General features: G+C 38.9%; 1 protein-coding gene across 3 annotated transcripts in view; it reads right to left on the reverse strand.

Annotated features, from left to right (window-relative positions):
- Nucleotides 1–25379, reverse strand: part of SLC6A1 (solute carrier family 6 member 1) — a 63056-nt gene that overhangs the window by 36587 nt on the left and 1090 nt on the right. The window contains exon 1 of one of the 3 annotated variants that reach the window (XM_076346009.1): nucleotides 24472–24489. The exons of the other annotated variants lie outside the window; for them this stretch is intronic. The gene's annotated coding sequence lies outside the window, so the exon portion shown is untranslated. Of the gene's footprint in view, nucleotides 1–24471; nucleotides 24490–25379 lie in introns of those variants that run through there. 3 annotated transcript variants of the gene reach the window in all.

Raw genomic sequence — 25379 nt, forward strand, 5'->3', positions numbered from 1 at the left:
GCTCTATACCATAAAGATTTCCACATCAGTCAAAACGCGCGTTCTCTGGAACTAGAGGATTGGATGGTTGAGTGGCTGTAAACATTTCCAAGTGCAACCTCTTCCCATACAGGGGTCAGTATGGCAGTCTATGATGGATAACGTTCAAGTTTTCAAAGGTCACTAGTTTTGTGGACTATGAACTTAAAAAGAATAGCTTACGTAACGCCTGTCCTTTTCCTCTCAGTATTCAAAGTGCAGTTCGCAGTATCCAAAAGATTTGTCTCACCAATTTCCATGTATTTGAATGAGCGCTTTAGTAGTAATTGGGTATGCAAATTCTTGGGGAGATTTTAGCATCTGAAGTCTGACTACCTCTGCCATAAACAACTTCCCCCTTCCCCTGTGGAGTTTGATCACAAGAGGGGCAGGATAGTAGTAAGCCAAAAGTCAAAGCAGTATGTAGTAAAAGCTTTGCACAGAATAAACCTGGAAGAATCCTGAAGGACAAAGTCAGCTAATCCCAGCTCCAGAACAGGCTTCACATGCAAAGCAGAAAGAGCCTCCATTTATTATCAACTGTTACAATCATTATTTCTGCTTTTCTAACATTTATTTAATGTAGCTAATTGAAAGTAGTTCAGAGTAGACTGAAGTCAGGATGATACCACTTCAGACTACTTCACTGTGGTTAAGCACAGACAAGGAAAATTCAGAGTGCTAGTGGTAAAGATTCCTTGTATCACGTAACAAATCAGCACAAGCTACAGAAAGTGTTTATCTACACTAAACAATGCAGTCCAGCACCAAGACAGTTAAAATGGCTCTGAAAAAGCTAGCTCAGCTACTGCGTGCAGCCCAGTTGAATAAGCTCATCAACTTACACACTGTAGCATTCCTAGCACCCAAGCTAATTTGCTGAGTTAGGTTTATTTGCTTGACTATGTTGGCACTGGTAATTTCAATGCTGTTTGCATCACTGCAGTATGTGGCTTCTGTTGCCCTCAATTAATATTTGTCAGTTTATCATCACAGTGTCACAGTTTAGCATACTTTAGCGACGCAATTAGAGTGGTACACAGCTGAAAAACAATACAGAGGACTATATTAATACACTGAGCTAAAGGAAAAATAAGCTTCCCAATCTGTGTTCATGGAGTAGGTAAAGACCAACCATTTGACCTTCGCTCAGTGCGATCTGACGTTGTTCCTTAGACATTAATGTGCTCATTCACAGACCTCCTGACTATCTGTTTATTTCATCACTTTCGCATTTCCATTTTCACTAGCTCTTGCCCTACTGAGAAGTGACTGCCACAGTAGTGAGGGAGAAAGGGGGAAGGAAAGAGTTGACTCTGCTGAAAACAAAGTAAAAAACCCCTCTAGTCTCACAGGCTATGATTATATACTGTGCTTTTTATCTAAAACCTCTTAAGTCCATCTTGTGCTCTCTTTCTCCTGCCTCAAGTATCTGAAATTTCTCTGAATTACATTTTTTCCTAAGAGAAGTCTGCCTTTCCAAGCAGTATTCAGATAGAAATATGAAGAATATTTTTCTTCTTCCTTCTGTCCCTTATGCCATGTAGAAACGGCCTATTACTGGATGCAAGGCTGTGACATGATTACTGAACCAGCTCCTAGAGGACCAAAGATTATGGTGACCACCACAAAGTATCACTGATCTCAACTACCAAGATAGAATGTTTGCGGAATTAAAAAAAACCCAGAACCTAAAAATCCCAGCCTATTCATAATCCCTAAGCAGACCTGCATGCTATTTGTTGCAGTATTTAGTTCCTGGTTTGGTTTTGTCTGTACTACATAAGCCTGACAAGTATTCCACACATTTTCTCCCACTTCAGCTCATAGATCTTACAGTTCTTTAGGCCAGTCATTGCAAAATTTCTCATTTAAGACCATCCACTGTATTAAGTCTGATCCACTTGATTGAAAAGTGTTGCCAAGACCCAGAAGTAGGAACCCTTTGTTGGCATCTAAGGTGGTAGCAGATAGCCACGGCTAGGAACCTTAGTTTCTCAACTGCATTATAAAACTAAACAAGCAATGCTGAAAAGCTGAGTAAGATTTCTGTTAAGAATGGGTTTTATATTTAACCAACAATTACATTAACTTTGTCATAAAAGTGGATGTACTACTGCAATTATACACACACAAAACTACTTAAAATCTGAAACGAACGTATTTCTTCACTGTCTCACTGCTTTAGATTATTTCCTTTTAAAAATAATAACAACAAATATGTTCGGACCAAGGTGGCAGGATCTTTCCAAGTCCCGAATACCCCTCATAAAACCGCACTTTCAGGTCCTACTGAGCCAAGAGCAGCTTAACTGCCTGCAACTGCAATTCCAGCCACTGCAAATCATATACAGCTCTCCCATGAAAGCATTAAGAGCTAAGACTTAATTAGCATCCCTGATTAAACAGCAATTCATACAGCCGTTATATCTTCCAGCTAGGGAATGCAGTTCTCTGAAGAAGCAGTGAAGGGGGAAAAAAAAAAAAACAAAAACCCCAAAAAACAAACACACACACCTCTTCCCCCCAACCCAAAAACTCACCACCACCTACTTTCTTCAAACTTTATCATGGCAAATATTCGTTATTTATGATGGAAAGGCTACTGCCAGACACACTTTGAACACTCCTAGGCAAAGTTTCCATTTACAAGCTTGACCTATCTGAGAGATTACAGACCCCAATAGATATCATGGTAATTAAAACAACATAAAGCAGTTCAGAGAGAGCAGCACCCATTCTAAGCACCAAAAGACTCCCACAGGCAGTCATATTTCAACAGTCTGCAGTACTGGGGGAGGAAAAGGGGGCAACCCCCCCAACAAACCACCACAACAGAAAAACCCTACGTCGCTGATAAAAGTCTAAAGAACAAGCATTTCTGAAACTCAGCTCAGCTCCTATTCTTCCCTTCTTCCACACACATCACAGTAGGAGAAGATTAACTCCTTCTTGGGACAGCAGGGATTGCAATTCTTCATCCCCCTTGCTCTTTGGGAATCCTGAAGTGATGGACAAAAGTGAGCAAGAGCAATACTAAGAGGCAAGGTATATATCCATACAGACATCTTCTCCATGGCAGCAGCCAGAGATGACTATATGCTGTAGTAAGTAAGAGCTGGTGTTTTGTGGTGTAGGAAATCCCTTAGTTTCTGAATTTCCAGTGCCTGCATATACTTATTCACCTATTGGTTCTGTTCAAAAGGTGCTAGCTTGTCCCTGTTTCTTGCTGGATTTGGGAAGTTCTCCAGACAAAGAGGAGCAGCATTTGAGTGTGTGTAGTAGATAATGCAACAGAAATAACTGCTTATCTCCAGACAGCTCACACGCTGGCCATGCTCTCCCCAGGCTGGAAGGATCATGTCAGCCCCTTGTGAAGCCTGAGAACACACTCATTTTATGATGCCATGCCAAGTGGGAAAATTTTACAAGAAGTAGTGATGAGACAACAGGAACAAAGAAAGGGAACAAAAGTAATTTAGGAGTTCATGTGTAATGACCGTCAAAGAAGAATGAGATTTTCACAGCATTAGAGGTATACAGGTGCCAGAATTAGCAAGATGGATGCTCTACTATAGCACAGACTACCAGTTTTCAAATCCTGAAGACAAACGGTTTTTGGCTTCTAATGATAAGGCACAGGGTCAAGAACTGATTTATAGGTGAGGTCCTGGATACTACTCTAAGTACTCTAGAGGAGCACATTGAGATTTTGGAAGCTTCTCTCTTAGACAGTGGAAAATTACACTGCAGCAATATTCCTTCACTCATCCAAATTGGAAATCTTAGATAAGTGAAATAAGTCTGTGATGAGGATAAACACACTGCCATATGACAAGACTCTAGGAAATTAGCTAGACAGACAGAACAATGGCAGATGGGATATAAAAGAAGAGTGAGCTACTGTACTTAGTGTTTGAAAAGTCATTTGGATGGTGTTCACTGCTAATGTGCCTTCTGGGGTTTGCCAAGTCCTGTTCCATTGGCCTTCAGAAAGCCAGAGGTCGAATTTACATGTAAAAATCTGAATACTCATTCATATTTGAGCATTCCCTACCTACTGGTAAAAAGCACTTTATTCTTGACTAAACTTTCTGGAAAATATCTGTTCTTTGCAGCATAGCTTAATAGTCCATCCCTTATGCACTACACACACTCCTGTGTTTTCTTCTAGCATTCCTCATTTCTGCCTCTTATCCCATTTCATCCTCTTTTCTTTACAGAGATCTTGGAGTAGGATACATTCCTGTAGAACTGAAGGAAACTCTTTTTTTCCAATCACAGTCTTCTCTTACAGTTACTACCTACTAAATATTATATAGGTATTTGATACCAACATTCAAAGTATTGCTTGCTTCATGATGCTCAACAGCCTCACAAGTGGGGTTTGTCTTTGTCTATCATTTCTCTAGCTTAGTCAACGCCACTCGTTCTATCTGAGAAAGTGAATAACCAAGATTTTCAGATGAAGGCCTTCACAGTCCCAAAGAACTCAAGGCTATCATTGGGCATGCAAAATAACTTACAGTGAGTCTGAAGCAGTTTCAGTTATTTGCACTGTAATACATGACTGCTTAGTTGAAGAAAGAAGCTTGGCACAACATATGGTACCAATTACCTATATCCTCCTGTAACCAATACTTTTTCTTTTCAGATACAATTTATGTACTGCTTGGCAGCTCAACTGCCTCTCTCCTCTTGAGGGATACTACCACATGCAGACACTATTTATATGCTAGGCAAATTATTTCTGCAATCATATTCTTCACAATAAGACTATCCTTGTGTCCCATCCAAAAGGTAAGCGTCATAATTTGTGACCATGAAAGATGCCTTGGCACTTTTTGGAAAGTAAATCCAGAGTCTTGGCAAAATTTCAGCTTTGTTAATTGCATTCTGTCTATCTGTAGTTCTTCTTTTCTAACAAACAGCTGATGAATTCTACCCCAGATGTGACTGGTAGCATATCCCAGTTTCCAGGAAGCTGTTAAATCAAAGAACAAACTTAATAATGAGCAACATAATTATAAGCCTTATTTCTCATGTATCTGCTCTACAGGTATTTTTATTCTCTTTTTCAGCTCCCCGAATCCCATCACAACAATAGCTGGACTCAATAGAAATCACAGGAGTAAATCTCTGAGGACACTTTCTCTTTGAAATGCTGGTCAGAAACCCAGAGAGAATACCAATGGCACATTAAAGCTCATTTCCCTCAGCCTACAGCAGCAACTTGGTAGTGTTTAGTTACCTCCCATTTATAAGTTTCCAACCCTTAGCTGAAAAGAAAGTCCTGCAGCCATATGGGTAATAGTGCCAAATACTACCTTCTGACAAACAAATCTAAAGGGAAGCAAAAGTCCTATGTATTTTGGAATGACGAATTTGGCATCATTTCCCTTTGCACTGTTTTTATAAGGCGCACTGTCATATTTAAGAGCAAAAGTAAAACAAAAAAATTGATTTGCAAAAGCCAATTACAAAACAGCTTCCTCTAGGAGAAAAGAAAAGAAAAGAAAACAAACAACTGACACACATGAAAACTGCTACAAAAAGCCCCCCAAATGACATAAAAATCCTTCTATCCTTGGGTTATGTCTCAGGGTACATACTCTTGGAAATGAGTACAACATGCTATGAAAAGCATTTATTTAAAAACAGAAAAACAAAGACAGCAGTACTATGAGGTACCATGTTTATTGTATGCCAATGGAACATCCTTGCTCAGTTGACCAATTTCCAAAAAAAGCCCCAAACACGTGAATTTTGTAGTGGCAGCTCTGCAAGCTCACCTAAGATCTGAAAGGGAAGAGGTGTTCTGAATAGCTCATCACTTGTCACCACCCCCGAGGCTGAACACTTGTCATAGTGTCATGTATTGCCAGGTACTCGGCAATTTGTTGCAAAGGAGAATGCTGGATGTTCAATAGCCCTCCTGAACTAATTTTTCTTACTTTTTGAAAACAATTTTCTAGGCCATCTAGCTGGGAATGTCACCTTCCAAATGTGAAGCAAATAACTGCTGCCTTCTCAAGCTCGAAGAGAACACAGCTTTCTGTAGTAGAGCATTACTTTTCTTTTTATTAAATATATACAGCAGTGATGGCATAGGCAAAATATGGTATTTTTTCATAACTTAAATCAATATTTGATTAGAATTACATATTTTCCCTCTTTAAATCTAGTTCTGCACTTTTTTTTTTTACTAAAATGGATAAAATTTGCTTTAAACTAGTGAGATTTAAGCACATGCTTGAAATTAAGGTAACACCCAAGAAGTTTAACATAGCTGAATCAGGGCCATATACCAGGCAAAGTTGCTCTGGCCAGTAAGACTGAGTGTCAGGAGATGTGGGCTGGATGGTCATCTCTGCTGTGTGTCTCCTAAGATAGGTTAGAGATGTCATAATGTCCCTCAGTCTTATTTCCTTTTTGTTATTAGCTGTCTGACTGCAGCAATCAAAAAGCTGCGTACTTGGGCAAGACCCCATTGAAAAAAAGGCAAGTATGGTCCTTCACCCTCCCCCACAGTTTTTCTCTTCACAGCTATATTACTTATGTGGTATAGCTGAAAATAATATTAGCTGGGGGCTGTTCTGTACTGTTTGTTTTACTTGGGGCTGCATACAAATTGCTTAACCATTATGTTGTTCATGAGCAAGCCAAAAATAGCTCCGCTTCTTCTCTCAAATTCCTATCTATGCCATGGCGATACCAGGAGGAAAGCGTTCATGAAAGCAGAGAGGCATGGTTCCAGGAGAGACCAGCAAGGGAGGAGATGGTTCCATTTATTGGGGAGGGCTAAACATCCTTTTTTTTCCCTCACTACAAATGCTTCAATTAAAAAAACAAACAAACAAACAATCGAGATCTTAACAACTGGTTCAAGGCTTCACAGCAATTAAGTGAGAGAACCCTAGCAAGCACTTAACTTTTCTTGTTTCTGTGACTAGGAAAACTAACAGAAATATTCAGAGATTATTTTACTTCAATGAATTTTAAAATAAAACAAAAGTAGAGATAATATTCAGTACCAACATTTCTGAAAAAAACCGCTGAGCCTAATGCAAGACCACTGACCAGCAACACACCCCTCATTGCAGAGCTCCCAGATAATAGCTACAGGCATAGTGAATATAGCAGAAAAAATCCCTTCCACTCCCTCCACTGTCCCTGGTACCTGGATGGCAAGAGGAGAGGAAGAAGCAGACAGCAGGCAGAATATCTCCTTACCTGCCACAGAGAATCCCAAGGCAGCTCTTCATTCACAAGAGGCTGTTGTAACTTTGTGACCAAACCACCACTCCAACCCATGAACAATGAGTTTGTAGAACTCAGTACTGTAAATTCATGGTTTTTAAAATTATTTTTCTATTTACCGACTAAAGGTGACTACACAGACAATTTTCCAGTGACTCTTGTTCACCTACCGAGACAGAAGCAAAGCCGTCCGCGTTTCACCATAGTGGCGTTTGGCTTTAGGAGGGTTCCCTAACCACTTCGTTTCTAGGTTTCAAGCTGGGAACACTGTGGCCCTACAGAGTCGCAGTATTTCTAAAGGAACTAAAACTGTCCCTCACGCTTCACTCCTGCAAGTGCATTCATCCATCCATCTTGTGAGCCTTTCCCCTCACACCAAGAGCTTGACTGAAACTCTGAAAGTTTGGAAGTAAAATGCTTTTCCAATTATACAGGCCTCAAAATTCTCAACTGAAGTAAGACAATATTGGTCCCACAATTCTTCCAGCCTCAGAAACAGGAGGCTGAAGAAATACAAGCTCTTTTTGGGAATACAGAGTTAACCTTGGAAGGGAAAGCATTCAAAAGACTGAGAACTGTCCCAAAACAAATACTGACCTATATAATATAATAGGTTTTGTTTACTGAGGCATGAGCAGATACTACCTCACTGATTTAAGTGAATAGGCTCCGTGCCAAAGCTATCAATGGAATTATATCTGCTTATGCTGCTGGGAAGTTCTGCTCTTTGCACAGCATTCAGTGAGGTGTAAAATGAGGACTTAATGTTACTTGCTTGGACTCATTTCAAAAGCAATTGCTGCACCTGTTCATACCAACACACACATACAGTAAGTTCTTTCATTTTTCCCAGAACCCAATACCATAAAACCTGGATTGAAATCATAAAGCTATGACTTATATTCCTACACATTTCTTTATTCTTTACTAATCACCTCCTTTCTAAAATGCATTCATTTTCCCAAAGAAAGAAAAAAAAAAAATCTGTTTCTGCCTATTCGACAATAACTGATTCCTTGCATCTTCTTTCCACAAGAAAAGAAATCTTTCTGTAGTGCACAATACTGAATATGAGCAACATATCCTGGCTCCTCTGAAGCCGTATCTTCCAGGTATTAACCAGGAAATGGGGACTCCTAAAGAATAATGCACAGAAGTTAATTGTATACCCCTCTGACTGTAATAAAATAACAAGTGGCAAAACAAGTCAGATTTCTTCACAGACAAATATTAGTTCTTATTTTCATAGCACAGATAGAGTGAAGTGTTCTCTCTGATTTAACTCTAAGCCAATCTAAAGCAGTCATTATGGACTTACTCCAAATACACTGCCAGACTGCAGGGACTGTGCAAACGGAGGGCTTGGTTCTGTTAAGCGGCGAATATCCTCAGCTTGCACTGGGAGCTCACGTTACTTTGAAGGAAAAGGGCATTAGGCTAAATGGAGCAAATTTTAACAAGCCTAAACAAACAAACAGCACACCATGCTATAAAGTTATTGCAGTAAGGACAGAAATATTCATCTCCCTATAGCTATAAAAATTTGCTTTCAGCGATCAACTTGGAAGAAGCAGAGAAAGTAAGCAACCTGAGTGACATGCACATAATTTCTTGATTTGTTCAAATTTTTCTATAAGCTGTTCAAATGTAGACAAATAAAAAAATCAGCTCACACGGTGCACATGCATGGACGTGATGACCTCCAGAGGTTCTTCCCAATCTAAATTTTCTATGATTGTATACCATGAGATTTCCTGATGCCCACCACATCTCTAAAGGTGGCCCACTGCTCTGAGGTCCTAGAAGAAGGAAGAAGTGTCAGGCCCAAGTACTGCAGCTTCTCTTGCTTAATTGTTTATGGTAAGACAGCTGCTGTGAATAAAGCTTTCCATCGAGGAAGGCAGAATAAATTCTCCTGGCCTTTTTTTTTTTTTTTTTTTAATAGAACAAATAAACTCCAAATATTATTTCCTACTTATGTAAATGTTCACTGAAGTGCCTCCAACCAGTAGAGGATAGGCTACATTAAGATATCACCACGTTTACACTTCCATCATTCCTATCTTCAAACCATATGACCTTTTACATGGCTACATGTTCAAAGGGACACACCAGCATGCGTATCAAACTCTCCTAATAACCTTATGGGATAACTACATTCAGGGCAAGGCTGGTACATTGTTTAAGAAGGCAAAATTTTTACTTGCTTGCCATGCTTTAGAAGGGCCAATGCTACTTTGTACTTTTTTATAGTCTGTTCTGTTTTTCCAGACTTGTTCAGAGAAAGAAAGCTTGTGCAACGGCTATCAGCAAGTCATCACTTACCTCAACGAAAGGCAGGGAGAAAACTGAGGAAAGTTGGTTTCTCTTATGCTGTGGAAGCATTTGTGGGTATCAAGTGGTACAATTAAAAAGACAGAAAAAAACTTGTCTATTTCTTACAACTAATGTATAAGAAAAAACAACTATGGTGGCATTATTTTTTAAACAATATATGATGTTTCTGATTCATTCACAATATTTGCAAAGGGAATGTCAAAGATTTATATGCCATTAAGAGAGTATTGATGAACAATCACCACTGGATTATATTAAATAATGTGGCTGAATTTTTCAAAAAGAGCCAAAAATACATGTGTGCATTTCAGTGGGATTAAGGTGTCTATCTTTCTTAGACTTCTAAGAAAAAGGAAAAAAAAAAAGTACCCTGAATGATTAATGTCTACTTTGGTTCTTAAAAGACTAGATTTAATTATGTTTTGGTCTAATGTCTGGCACAGACTAGGAAAGGAAAGATGTAGATGAGAGCAGGAAAGGGATTACATCTGCCAATCATATCCACAAATAGCACTACCATTTTTAAGATCCATTGGACCAAATCTTGAAGTCTTTTATTAGCAAAGAAATTCCCATTAACTGAGAATGTTCCACACAAGACAGCACTCCATACCTTGCATAATTCAGCTACTGAATACAAACTACCATTTCTAACTCTTCCAGTATTCAATTTTTATTATGCATAACAAACTCCAGTGCATACAACAGCTCTTTTTAGGGCTTATCAGTGCAAGATGACAAAGTGTCAGCTTTAAGCTACCCTTGAAGATTTCCCCTCCCTGTAAAGATGCCAATCTGAGATTCCACAAGCAAAGGCATGTTCGTGTTCTATCACATGTCAGCAGCTATAAACAACAGCCTGAAGGGTGCTTCCCCCCCCCCCCCCCCGTAAACAAAGGAAGTCTTTATTCCTGTAGTAGTAGATCTTTCACGAAAACTGTGAATCTTGACTGCTACGTGGCAGAGATAACTCATGCTCCTGCTAAATAAAGTTCCCTAGAAATAAACCATGATGTTGGAGACATTTATTTGCAAGACAGTTTAGACATCCTCAAACACAACTCATTCAATGGTATATTATGCATTTCAGATTCCTCTGCACATCCAACCAGTGATGGAATTTCACCTCTGATTTTAAGGAAGCTGTCATCATTATTTAAACAAAATATAGAGCCTTGTTCTAAATTGAATGCAGATTATTTTAGTTTGCTGTTCTAGAAGTGAAAATATTTTGTGGAAGTAACAGTGACATTAGGTAGCTGGGACTGAATTAATCCTATAAAAAATAAGTGGAAGCAGCATTCTTTTGTGATACCTATCCTTCAGACAGAACAATAACCGATTCAGATTTCCTCATGAAAACAAGGACCCTCTCCCACAAAATGTCATGGCAGCCCAGCTGTCATCTAGTCAACATTTTATGCTTCCCATAACCGTGTCTAAATGCACAGCAATGTATTGTCCACTACTGTAAGTGTATCAAGGTCAGTGGAGCTATGGCTTTCTGCAAAGATCCCTTGGCTTTCTCATTTACACTTCCAGCCTCCCTTCCAGCTCCCCGATTTCCCCTACAAGAGCTTCCTGCTGGAAAAGCAACACTCCTTTCTAGCAGCTATGCATAAATCTTCCATCTTGAAGGAAGGAACATCATGGAGAAAAACTGCTGTACAACTAATATTCATAAATCTTATTACAAACACTCACAGAAGATAAACAACTACACAATTACTTCACACACAAACACAGCAAATGCCTTTAAAAAAAAAATAAATAAACAAAGCAGTGTGATCTTAACCAGCCCAGCCCAGTAGCAAAGACAAGTGAATGTAGCGAAACTACAGATAGGCTCACAATGTGTTTCACATAGAAACCAACTCAGCATAATCATTGATAACATAAGTAGAGCAGAATGTATGGTACCCATGTAAATCTTCTTACACCAGCCATTTTCTGTTGAAGTGCATGAATACAGCGTTGATGAATAAAACTATCTGGAGACAGCCATACATTTTGCTTTCAGACACAAGATAGTCTGACACACATGCCAGATGCTAACGTTAGTTCTTAAACAACAATTCTTAGGGTTTTTGTTGTTTGCTTTTTTTTTTTAAACAGCTACAGCATTCCTCAACGCAAAATTTTTTGCTTGCTTATGCTCCTAATCCAGAAGCAAGCAAGAAACAGTGACAAGTCTGAAGTACTGCAATTTGAGGTTGTTACCTGTTGCTATTCAAAGTTCTTCAGCTGCAAGCTCTTCTCTCAGACCTAACTTCTTCAAAGGGGCCCTGTGCCAAATCCCACACCTTCTGGGGAAAGCTAAATTCCTTAGAGCAGACCTGCTTATTACCATCCAGCCAAAAAGTAGCTGACCAAGTGGAATAAAATGGTGCATGAAGGACAAAAAGTGCCCACAGTTATGTTCCTTGGCCATTCTTTAATCCCAAAGGGTCCAAGCAGGAGCAACCACACTTGCAGCACCAAGTAGCAATCATTTTTGCACTGCTTCTTCCACTGTTGCCAAAAGTCTCCTATGTGCAGCGAGGCAGGCAGGGAGTTGGGCCTTGATAGTTTTCATCTGCTTTCCAAAGAGGACACCAGAGGATAATGCTAGACTCTTTTCATTGTGGTCATTCCTTTGTCGTGTTTATTATTTGCATGTCTTTCTATCCACAAGGGAAGTACAACTGATATATCTTTGTGCAATCACAGCTATTTTTCCTCATTCTGTGCTTCAACAATAGCAGCACATTCGCTAACAGCTTAGCTGTCCTCAATCTGCACACCTTTGTCACCACCTAGGAAGAAAACTGCCCATAAATCTGCACACTTTTTTTTTTTTTGTTTGCTTTACTATATCTTTATCGGTGTTACCCATCATCAATGTGATTTTTAGACTGTCTGCATGGAGCAAGGAAACAGCTAATCTTGACTGTAAATACATGAATGGGATTAATCCCACAATATAGTGTGGCAAAAAATAAGCTGCAATAGCTTTTGAGGGAGCCTGAATACAATGTATTTCAAGACAACATCTATATAACCTTTAAAGAAGGAAGATTATTCCCCTACCCCCCCATCTCACCTCTAACATCAGTACATCTATAAATGAAAAGAATTAATCTGTAGCCACAATACACATGGCTTTTAACTAGCAGGTACATGGACATCCACATATTTAGTTGCCATGTCTTAGGCACCTCTCAGCAATTCTTTTCTTTAACCACTTGAAGCAAATCATGATGTAAGCAGCTCTGCCCTTGCAATGCAATTCTGTTGCAATTTTCTACAACTTCAAAAATAGCAGCAAAAGGAAAATATAGTGGCCTCATGAAAGAAAACCAGTATCTTACAGGATTCACTCAGAAAGCATTTGTTACTCAGAAATAAAATAGCTTTTGTGTTACTCAGAAGACAAGGCACCAAGTCTATTTATATAAAGAACAAAAGAACAAACTAAATAGGGTTGCCTTTCTAATACTGTCAGTGGTGGCACAGACGTGATCTGCAAATAATAGCGTGTGTTTTTTTTAAAACAGACTTTAAAAAAAATATCTAGGAAATTTGTGAAGCTTTTCAAAGGTCCATCTAAGCATTTCCCAAGCCCATATTTGTCCATTACTAAACCGCTTTGGCTAAGATATACATACTCTTTTAAAATAAAACCCATTTTTTTATAATTTTCATTTAAACCTTCCCCACCCCAAAGATTCTTTCTTCAGAAACTACCCATTTATTTTTATGTAACCTGCATAAAGACAGACAGAAGTGGGATATAATGCTGAAGTTCAATTTTCAATATAAAAAAGTATAAAGCTATAATAAATAAATTCCAGCAGTCACAGTTCAACTCCCTTTTGTGGGAGGAATTATACTGAAACAAATCAAAATGTTCCATGGCCTCTCTAAATTGCTTTTGAACATTGTCCTTGAGCACCTCCAATTCTTTATTATTTATATCAAACCCAATTTCCATTGAGACTACACTAGTAGTATGTCATCAGTCTATAAATCTGTCAAGTCCCTTGGAGACCCTTGGCAACCGCTTTTGTAAATCTAGCACCTCCTTGGAAACTCTTGTTGTATAAAATCAAAATCATCCTTACGCTCAGTGGAAACTGATATACTTGGAGTAGCTGAATGCAAATGTGGGAAAACAATCTTCCTCACGGTCCTCCAAGTGTCGCTGTGAAGCAGAACCATCAATCTCCTTTCTCAGCCAGCCATGAAGATGAAATTCTACCACATGTATCTATGCACTGTCAGGTATTGCTGCTTCCTCTTGAAGGCTTAAAGGCTGCTATGAGCACTTGAAAAGGGAGTTCTGAATTATAAGCCATAGACAGCCTCCATTTGCTTGTACTCGAAAGACCAGCAAAATCCTTCCTCTACTCCTCAGAGGACCTAGATGACAGGGCCAGATTCACAACTAGTAAAAATTACTGTTGATCCATTCAAGCCACAGACCTTTCCAAGGTGAGAGTTTGGCTCACTTTCCTGCTGTTTCCTTCAGAAATATTCACTCTTATTCCCTTCTCAACTACACATGCTGATTATTGGAACATTATTGTATTCAATCCAGCAACCATCTTACATGCCAGTTTTTGTGGGTTTGGGGTTTTTTGGCAGGATAGGGGAGGGGGCGGCAGCTGCATTTCTTATCAGACCTGCACTCCTAAAATCTATTCAGCTACAGGGTGTTAATTGTTACTTTATAATCACTCAATTCCTACAGCTTTCGTACAGTAAACAAGGTGGATTTACAGAATGTTGTACACTAGATGCTACACAAGACCTTAGCAATGAGCAGCAGCTTTCAGATTCAGTGGAGTTCAACCAGGAGAAGTCACCTAAGGGATAACATGAAAGTTGATACACTTGGTAATCTGCATGGTTTTCCATAGAATGGCAGCAGCAGATTCCCTTTCACGTGTGTTTGTTTTCTAGCCCCTCAAACTCTACTTAGTCCAGAAAAAATGTAAGTTGAAAAGATATTGTATTATAAACTCAGTCCTTGCCTTTATCAAATTTAGCACCATTTTGACATTGAAAATTCCTGGGGGCAATGCAATAGACTTACAGACATCAACACAATAAAACACCACACAGAGTAAGCATATTCACTGGCATTCTTCATGGGCACTTTTAGCCAGGCTGCTGTATGCATTTATAGACATTCATATATGTGTCCGTACTTAAAAGCTGAGTATTTCTTTAAAATCATGATAGTACCAGGACAGTACCAGATAGTCCAAGGACAAACAAATGACACTGTGCCATTCATTCAGAACCATATCACCACCTTGTTATGGTGACAAGCCATTTCCAGCTGGGTGCACAGCGTAGGCCAAAACCAAAGTTACAACTGACATTCAGTTCCAGACTCTTCACTTTTATCCTAACTGAAGCACTTTCTAATCCAAGCAATCATCTTAAACATCGTCAAATGACAGCAGGAGCATAACTGACAGTAGGAAAAGATAAGAACTGTAGAGTATATACACACACACACATATATATACACACAAACCCACAGTGTGATGTGTGTGTATTTATATGTATACATACACACACACACATAGGCAAACCTAATCAGCTAATCCCTGGACGCCTGGCAGAAGGTCCCGGTCTTCATCTGCATAACAGCTGTGCACGAAGCGACCAGAGGGCACGAGAGGCACTACTCAAACTAGGTGCAGCAGGAAGGGCTTAGCCAAACTGGTGGATGACTGACACCACTAGAGTCAGGTTTCGCTCAGGCGGGAGTCTTACTAATATCTGAGGCGATGTCTAACATCCAAGTTCACTAATTAGTTCACTTACTAAATTCAACATATATTTTGTTTCAAAAAAGACTAAGGAGTTCATCCACAAATTATTACATAATCCCAGAAAATGTTAAAGGGTTACAAAAGAAATGACAAACTAACGGCTTTAATTAAACATATCAGAATGCAGTGCCACTAGTCCCTTACTATGGCCTAAAATGTAACTGTCTATACACTACAAAGCAGGCATCTTGGTTATAAAAAGGCATCTTAGATGATATCTCAGTCTGTCTTGGCTGTACAAAAAAACCCCAGAAGAACTCCAGAGAAGCTGATCCTGTACAATCAGTTTTTTGAATTGGCAATAAAACTAGGTACTCTGCTGGGATGTGGCGGTAGGATCTAAAACCAGGAATAGTAGTCAAGAAAAAGCTGAAATAGTAGTCAAGAATAAACTGAATGGATATCTGAGCACCACATTTGAGATGACCCGTACTGATGAACAAAGTCACGCAACCCTGCAATTGATGCCCAGAGGACACAATAGCCTAGCGTTTCTAAATATGTCCTCTCAGACACGTTTCTGACAAATAATACCTCACACATATTTTAAGTTACCCATCTCTCCCTCAAGATAAGCATCTTATTAGAGCAGACCCAGAAAACCTCACTAACTCACAGTTCCTAAAGTTCCAATGCTTTTAGGGTAGATTCAGACAACACCCAGAGATTCAAACAGCATGAGGTAGGTATGAAACAATATAAATCATCTCCAAAAACCTTGTAAGATCAATAATTACACAGTATCTTCTCTAACAGAAGGTTTTCCAGGGATTAAAAAAAAGATAAAAACAAAGAAGCAGAGACCTTCCAATAAGTCTCAGGTGTCAACAGCATGGTTTTTTGTTCTTGGGGTTTTTTTAATAGCTGCCAGAAATTTGTGTTCTGACACAAACTCCTCATAGTGAAAAATTTGGGAAAGCAGATCTAAGAAAAAATTTAAAGTGTATGTATCCCCACATATAACTTGGGAGGAGGGGAGTGGCAGGTTTGATTCAGTAACATTAGCACTGGGGAAGTTACGACTTTTGCCATTAGAGGGAGGACAAGTGGCCAATTGCCAGCAATCCTGCTGAAGGCAAGCAGGAGTTTCTGGCATTACCTTCCCAAGGGGGTAACACTAGAGGGACAGTTTTAATTTGCATTATCTCATCTGCACAACCATCCTGAGCAATAGTGGACCCAACTGCCTCTTACTGAGGAACGAACGTGGCCTAGAGATCTCATCTGACTAAAGGAAGCAGGATCCTGACGCAGAGTATGAGCCTCTGCTGAGATCACATGCCAGGGCTTACCTGCAGTGAAGCAGCACTTCACTAAGTAAACCACTGATAGACCTTTGCTGATCTATGCCGGTGAGGATCTGAGCTATTGGGACAATTACTAGAGTTTCTCTGTTGTTATTCCAGGACTCAGAAAACTTAGGCTGCAGAATTATAGCAAAACCAGTCCTGCTTCATTCAGTTTTATGCAAGATTGCAGACAATTTTAGCAGCCCACTAGTACTATGCTAACCTGGTAGACACTGCCACTCTGAAAGGTGTGATTTTCACACATTTAAAGAAAAAAGAAGCTCCAACCTCACTCACACACAATTCCTTCAAATTAAAACCTGCATGTTTTACCTTCCCCCAGCTTGGTGAAACGACCAATACTGCGCTCATCCGCTTGGCTGTCAATGAGTGTGATATTTCTTAATCACAATATTTTGTACAGCTATGCCACTAATTAGATTCATCCTCGACAAGCTGGAACAAAAATGAACTTTTCAGCAGCATACCAACAAGAGCAATGAAGAGGTACGCTGGGGAACTGTGATACTGTGCAGGTGCCCAGGTGACAAGCCACCATGTGAAACATTATACATGTGAAGGTTCAGTTTCCTAAGGCTTTCTATTGTCACTTTTAACTCGGGGCACTCACCCGTAGTGCCTCAGTTCCAATACTTCATTAACTCCAATTTAACACAACAGTTAGGACTCTGTCAACTCAACCAGGAAAAGCTGTGAACCTAACAGTACTCTCAAGTAGTTCTGACCCCTTCTTCTCCCCTCACACGCAAAAGTCAACTTTTTTCAAATTAGCAAAATCTCTCTGGATTTAGTCCAGCTGACAAGCTTCTCTCACTTGCTAGGCGGAACACACAGCACAAAGCACAAAATTTATAAGGAATTCAAGAAATCTTGCAATCAATATGCAGCACAGATCTCTGCACTACAGCAGTTACATTATCTTGTGTGGCACATGCACTGTTCCCATGGCAACCTGCATCCTTCATCCAACTCCATTATTACAGCTATTTGAGGCTTTCAGAATCTCTAGTGTCCAAGCCATGGCTCAGAGCTACTTTGTGCTAATAAGCCTCAAGAATAGATACAAGAAGAAAAGAAGAAAATACAGCAAACTCTGTTTTGCTAATCTATAAGCAACATGGAAAGCAAGAAGTGGCATGGGAAATACAATTCAATCAGCTAGGGGGAAGCGACTCTTATATAACCGTCTTCGTTAAGCGAGATGAACATAGTGCAAATTCACTATAGCCTTTTAATTCCAGAAAAATTAACAGTCAGCTCAGTAAGTCTGTTGATGAAGAATAGCTTTGTAATAGGTATGAGGAAACAAAACTTACTGTACAACTATTGCCATATTAATTTCTCTATCACTGATATCAAATATATCTTCTAAAAAGGACTGAGTTTGTAACTATATGCAGAACAGTTAAAGAAAATAATTTGATTTTGACGTTTTTATGATGTCTGATATTAAAGTTTTAAAAGGCTATTATCAAAATCTATGATCTCTATAGTATAATCTATATTTGGTTTATATAAATTGTCCCTAGATACTTCAAGTAAGCTTTCTCTATCAATAACACCACTTTTTTTTTTTTTTGGCATTTAAGCATTTCCACATCAAAGCATTACAGCAACCTCATTATGCTTTGCACAGCTTAATACAAAGTTTCTCTTAGTCACCAACCAGGGAATTTCAGGCAGAAAATAAATAACCTAATTTATTAAAGCGACCCTTGACAAATCATCCCTAAGTTGCTAGCTAGAGGTTTTATCCCTGTGAAATACACATGGGTCAGTGGGAACAGAAGTGCTTTGAAGTTGGAGGGTTTGAAGGCTCTTAAAAAGAAATGTTAAAATAAATAAAGAAGGCACACTAGAAAATGCCCTTACAATTGACAAAGGAGACCGACAGGCTGCTGAATCCAGCTGATCTTTAGCTACACTTAAGCTTAATTATGCTCAGCACCTGTTCAGAAAGAACAGTAATTCTCTAAGTGTCTTGAATACCATCTATCCTCAGCTATGCCAGCCACATTCAGTGTCAGGTCAGATGTATCCATTGCTGTTGAAGGTAAGCAATGTCAAAAGCAAGGTCAGCCTTCAGAACAGACCCGTCAGGGAGATGAATGAAAGCAGCTGGTGCCACTCTCACAACCCCCCCATCCATTCGCAGAGCGTCCAGGTATCAAGATCAACAAAGCCCAGTTTCACATGGCCTCTATGAACAGCTGGAGTAGCAGGTCTCACAAAGCTTGCTGAAGTAGGAGTCTTTCTCCCTTCTGCTGCTGCCACACTCCAGCTCCAAAGCAAACACTGCGTCCCAAACAGGGCCCCTGGCAGGTCCTGTTCTTTTGGGCTGGAGAGCGGTAGTTCAGGGAGAGTAACTGACATTACGCTTGAACTGTGATTTTCAAGCATAAGCGAGAAATATTTAAATATTAAGTCCTACAGAAAATAAGAGGGAAAAAACCCCCTTCTACTACCGGTAAATGAACAAGCATTGAGGAAAAGTAAGTAAAACATTACTTGTTCACAGCTACTGTCATCATGATGTGTACATGGTGCTGTTTGCAACCTGAAAGCCTCCTGACCTGCTTGTGCCCTCACCTCGCTGCTCCTGCAGCTAGCAGGTACAACCCATCATTTTATCAACTCTGTGCCCAATATTGGTCTCCAGGCTGATGCTGCCTGTCCAAAGAGGTGAACTCATTTCAGGGAAGTGAAGAAAGCATGATTACTATCTGAGAACGTAACTTCCATAAGATTTAAGTGTCTTTACATTTGAGGCTGAAGGCATGCTGCTATTCAACTCTGGGACAGATTTTTAATTTTGCTCATGTTTGATAGCTAGTGAAATCAAAGGAATTAAATTCAAATCATTTGTACCACTTAAGCCCACAAAGAAGCTTAACATATTTAATCATATAGCTTTCTGCTATTAAATAGTTTGCAAGAGGAAAAGACATGGAATTTTCCATCTATGCCTTCCCTTTGGAACCTGCATAACAAGTTTGCAGAACTCTAATTTTCTTGCTCGTGAGATTGAAAAACTCTGTTTTCACAAAGAAGATGTGGAGAGATGGGCCAGGAATGCTTAAGCTGCTCTTCCTTCTTTTGTGCTTCAACCGAGGCATGGCTGCTTACTTCCAGTTCAAATGCAGGTTCCGCGTCACCCTCCTGTACGTGACCAGCAAGGGATACTAAGATGGGACTGCTAGGTGAAGCAAACCAGTAGATGCAGCTGAGGAAGATGACATTGTGTTACCCTGAAACCCATCTGCTAAGCTAGAGAGGATCTATCACACAAGAGCAGCAAGATCCTTGAGGAATTATATTCTTTCAGAAATATTAAAACCCTGTTCTAATAATCCCAGTTAATTTTAATTTCGGAAGGTTAGATAGTACTCAGAATTTTCTCTAATTGCATATTCCTCAGAATAGACTCCTCTGGTTGCTCTGTAATCAAATCATAATTAAAGCATCTGTGTCATTTTATCTATCCCTTCCTGCTATTTGTAGCATTTACAGAAGGAACAAAGATGCGGCATGCAAAATTTCCAGCATCAAGGCTCATCATCGGAGCAATAATAGGGATTTGTGCTAGTGTGACTGTCTGAGTGTCTCCTTAGGCTTTCATTAGCCTTTAAAAACAATTGAGGAAGAGAAGAATACTAAACAGTGCCCCCCTTGTATCCACAACTGGAGGCCATGTTTTATTCCTGTGATTCTTGTTTCTAAAACAGCTGCCTCATTTCATCTCAGCTTCACTGAGAAAACAGTCATACAGCGGAGAAACTGTTGTCATAGCCTGAAATTAAGAGATATGTTAAATAGCAGTATCACCTTGATAAAGAAAAATATTTTCTCTTTGAGCACTGTATCAGTTGTCAGACTGAGTCTCCACTACATTTCAGCCAGGAAAAAAAGAAAACCAAACAAAAAAACAGCCAACAAGCAAACCCATTCCCCTGAGCTATATCACAGAATCCCCAAATTAACTAATTCTAGGGTTCAGACTGGTGAAGAGTTGGTGGTATGTGCCCTTTACCTTCAAGGGCATATTGTAAGTCACATTTCAGAAGAAAGGTGATTGTACAAACTATGCAAACTCTCCCGCTCCCCTCCAACACCCACTACTCAGAAGTTATGGAAACACTGAGCAAACTTCTCAGGGAAAACAGTTTGCATCTTGAGCTTAGTTTTATCTATTTTACTTCAGAGGGAGGGGACAAAAAATAAAATCATAATTTCTTGCACAAGCAGAATTCAAGATCAGTCTGGGACAATTTTTAGTTTGTATTGGAAGGAATACATTGATTGATAACTGAAAGCATATATTTTTCAAATGAAAATTTTGTTACGTATTTATTCACCACTGACATGACTTTTTCTTCCTTTCTTCTGCCCTAGATTTTAGTCTTCTTCCACGACTTTGTAAAGTTACAGAATGAACCTCAACTGTGTAGGCATTGCTTGATAAGCATATGAATACAATTGGTATCAAAAGTACTGAATTTTCACTGTATGCCTTTCGTTATAACATCATTCTAATTAAACATTAAAATTATTGTTATTTTACACAGAAAAGATTCAATTTACACAAAGATTATTCTAAGACAGTGCTTCAGACTAAAGTCAGCATTAAGTTTGCTAACAACATATCACATCTTTTAAAATATAAAGATCAAAACTGGAATAAAATAAAAATTTTCCAGCTTAACAAATCACTCTATTAATCATTCTTAAATAACTTCTATTTTTGGACGATGAATTCTTTCAGAAATGATTTTGAGTGGAAAAGTGATTTTGGAACAATTGATATCTAAATATGCTTAATTTAAGTCTTAAATAGAAAGCCTTTTCATATCTAATAGATAACGTTAGCTACCAGCATGTAAGGCCCACATCCAGATTTGATTTTATTTCTTTTAGGGTTTTTTTGTTGTTGGGGGGGGGGTTTGTGTTTGTGGGGTTTTTTTTGTTTGTTTTTTAAAAACAGACAACAGTGACACATCAGAATTCCTACAGAGTAAGACAAACACAGGACTTCTGAGACACCAAAGTGATTACTCAAAGCATTGCATCAATTACAGCTGAAGTCAAAGGACTTGTACCCGTTATACCTTGTGGGTTCCCTGTAACCCACAGGGTTCTTTTCTAACAAAGAGCTGTCATTAACCCAATACAAAGCAGAATTATTCTTAAGAGTGGCATTTTCTGCACATTTAAGTCTGATCAGAGTAGCAACATGGAAATATCAGAACGTAAATGTAAATGGTTTGGGTCTGTTTCCTTGGGGTAAAGCCAAAGCATGACCTCTCATGCTAATGTTGTTCCAACTATGCTATTGCAACTCACAGCAGCATTTAGTCCTTGGTTTGCAGATTACATCAGCTCTATTGTGGACGTGGTCAGCGTCTTCTGTGCTCACAAGCTTGCATGTTGGCCAGATCTTGAACAATTAAAATCATTGCAAGATACATTTGTGCAAAAACAGAAAAACAAAAGGGTTTCTTGGAAAGTAACAATTTGTTGTTCATGTTACGCTGTGTGACTTTCCTTCTTCAAATTCCTTCGTAACGGAAAGGAAGGTAGAGTACTTATACAAAAATATATTTTTAATTATCTTACTTCCTAGTATATGAGGGACCAAATCCTCTCTGCATTCTGTACATAGCATTCTTTATGCAGCCGGCAGATTTTCTTCCATCAGTAAAGGAGATCCAGGTGTAGATGAATTTGTTTATCAGGTTACCTTCCAATGTGACTGAACAAAACACATTTCAAATATCCAACTGCCAGTGTTGCCCTTATAAAAGGCTCACACAAGCGGCCTGAGAAAGTCTCAGATTTTATAGATACTATTTTCCCCTTAAAAATCTAAATAAAAAAGGTAAATCCAATAATCCACTCGGTATTTCATTCTGTTCTCACACAGAGCTTATGACAAAAGCAGAAGTTGGAGCTGAAGTACTGGCTATCCTCCCACTGACAGTCAAAGGACATGCTTCTGGAAGCAGGGGAACAAAACATCTCAGTCGCTAGAAGTTCTGAAGCATATCAATTGGGTTTTTTTAAGCCAGATACCAGATATTTCACCCATGATCTTAACGCAGCTTAGTCTTGCAGTAGATAACACAAGTCTAAAGATTGCATTTCTTATTGCTATTTGTACAACAAAAGACTTGCCTTGTCCGTTGTTTTACTAAGCCACCGCAACAACTGACCTTGTCTTTTAAGTGAGATCTGTCTGCGAAAGTGTTCACTGTCTTTCTCTATTTGGCCACGTCTGCACTGTTCAAAGAGGTCAGGACTGCAGCATCAACCTTCCATTACAAGCATTCAGAAAGGCTTTGAGGTGCACTGCTTGCTGCATTTTATGTAACCAAATGTGTCACCGTATTAAAAGCACAACCATGCAGATGTCACAGATGACCATCTAACATGCAGTTGAAAGGCACAGATACATCCCCAAGTCCAAATTCATTTTTTGTTTCCAACATTCGAGGCAAGCATGAGTTAGAAGAAATCACGGTAAGCAGAAAATCCTAAGATAACTTGAAGAGAAATTGTCACCAAGGATTCTCTTAAGAGATAATATTTTTTTTTCCAAATCACTTGTTCGTAGTTGAGTCATCCCAGAAAGCATCTAAAGCTTGTGGAAATTTGTCACTGCATATAGGATGTTGAGTGCAGAATTCTTACAGATTATTTAGAAATTTCCTTTTTGCACCCGTAGCTTGTATTGCACTTACATGGTGAATAGATTCAAATACACAGTCAAAAACCTCTTCCCCCACAACCTTCCTACTCTGCTTGTTCCCAGTCCTCATGTTCAATTACTACTCTGCTATACTTAATAGTGCCATCAATGCTGCAGTACTTTAGCAATAATAGAAGCATCACATCAGCAGTCAGTATCTTCAGTAAATACATTAACCACCAACTCGTCCATGCTAACAAATCATTGTTTACTTTTGAAATGCGTTTTAGCAACCCACGATATTCACAAATCAAGTGAGATTGGTGTATGCAGCCTCTGAATGTTGTAAGAGACAGACTCAGCTTTTAACTTTACCAAATGAAACTACATGTTCAATAAAGCAGACATGAAAATTGCTTCATTTCTCCCTTTTCCACATGCATATGAAATGGTAAGATTTACGCACATAAAATACATGCAGCCCTGTCTAGAATATTTCAAACTCACTGGGTATGAAGAAATTCATGACCACAAAACAACTATTTATCATGAAAACAACTGCCTAAAATTTATGCAGACCCACGCTCATAGGAACACACACATGATAAAAATAAACTGTAAAAACTAGCAGTCCACGCTGATCATCACCGAATGACATCATTTGTACCTTTAATCTCAGAAGAAGCAAAAAACATTGATTTCTTACACATGCTATAAACTCTAGATTTACAACTCTCTTATAAGGAGTTCCCTACAATGCCAGTGTTGATATTAAAATGCTTCAAACTTATCAATGGTTAAATTATGCTACCTAGCTAGGAAAAAAAAAAATTGAGCTGTCAATTCTTAACACAGTATTAACATGGCAATTTCTGACAGCTTTCATCCATTTACCATTAGGACTGAAATTTATTTTGGCAACTGAAGGAAGATATCAGCTTACATCTTCTCTGCTCCCCCTGCCCCACCTAAAGTATTTAGATTCACACACATTAAGTGACTTGATCCTCAACAGTGCTGAAGTTCCACATACCCAATTAAAGTCAATTTGAACCGCTCAAGCTGAGTGTCTTTGAAATTCAAGTCACTTTCGCACCTGCACGTGAACTTAATAACTCCGAGTTTTAAATCACTGCCCTTCATATCTAGATCTCCACATTTAAAACATAAGATGCCAAGTTCCTCAGATTTTGAGGAGACCAGGATCAGCCACTGTCACTTTAATGTTCCACCTCGTCTCCAAAAGGAACATCTTTTTACTAGAGCTCAGTGTGATTCACTGGAATTTGCCAGGCAGGTCAGGAAATCCCCTGAAGCAGAGGAAGAATATTAAAGAGATGGGACATGTATATCAAATCTCATTACTCTTCTCTTATGAGAATCAATCAAGTGAAAGGACATGATGATGTCATTATGACATCATTTACTTTGGGATTAGAAATTCATAGCTACTTAGCAACCAAAGCTGTCCAATACAGAAGTAAGAGATCCAGTGGAAGATGTTATCATCTGACCCATTTACTGCAAGATAAATATTTCTCGATTCTTGTGTCAAGACTTTATAAGACATACAATAACTTAAGAACCCTGTTGTTTCAAGTACAGAATATTAGAAATAAAACATTCTTTCTGAACCTTTTTTATTAATACCCCTTTTTTTACCCCATAACCGCTAATATGCACGTTCCCTCACAGTCATCTTCCTTTTCATCTTCTCATAGAAAAACGCAAAAAGAAAAAGCTTGTGCTAAACAGACTTTATTATTTTAAGAACTACAATCTCTATCAGAAACTCAAACCTTGTATAGTCAAGGGAGACTAAGATAATTGCATAAGAATGCAAGCTTAGAAAGCATGTTTATTTCAATAAACTAAGCTGAAAATATCCAGTAGATGAGCTCCAGTATCTGTCAGAAATTCCAACAAAAATAAAAAATAAAA

Source organism: Aptenodytes patagonicus, chromosome 8, assembly GCF_965638725.1.
Source record: "Aptenodytes patagonicus chromosome 8, bAptPat1.pri.cur, whole genome shotgun sequence".
NCBI classification, from domain to species: Eukaryota; Metazoa; Chordata; class Aves; order Sphenisciformes; family Spheniscidae; genus Aptenodytes; species Aptenodytes patagonicus.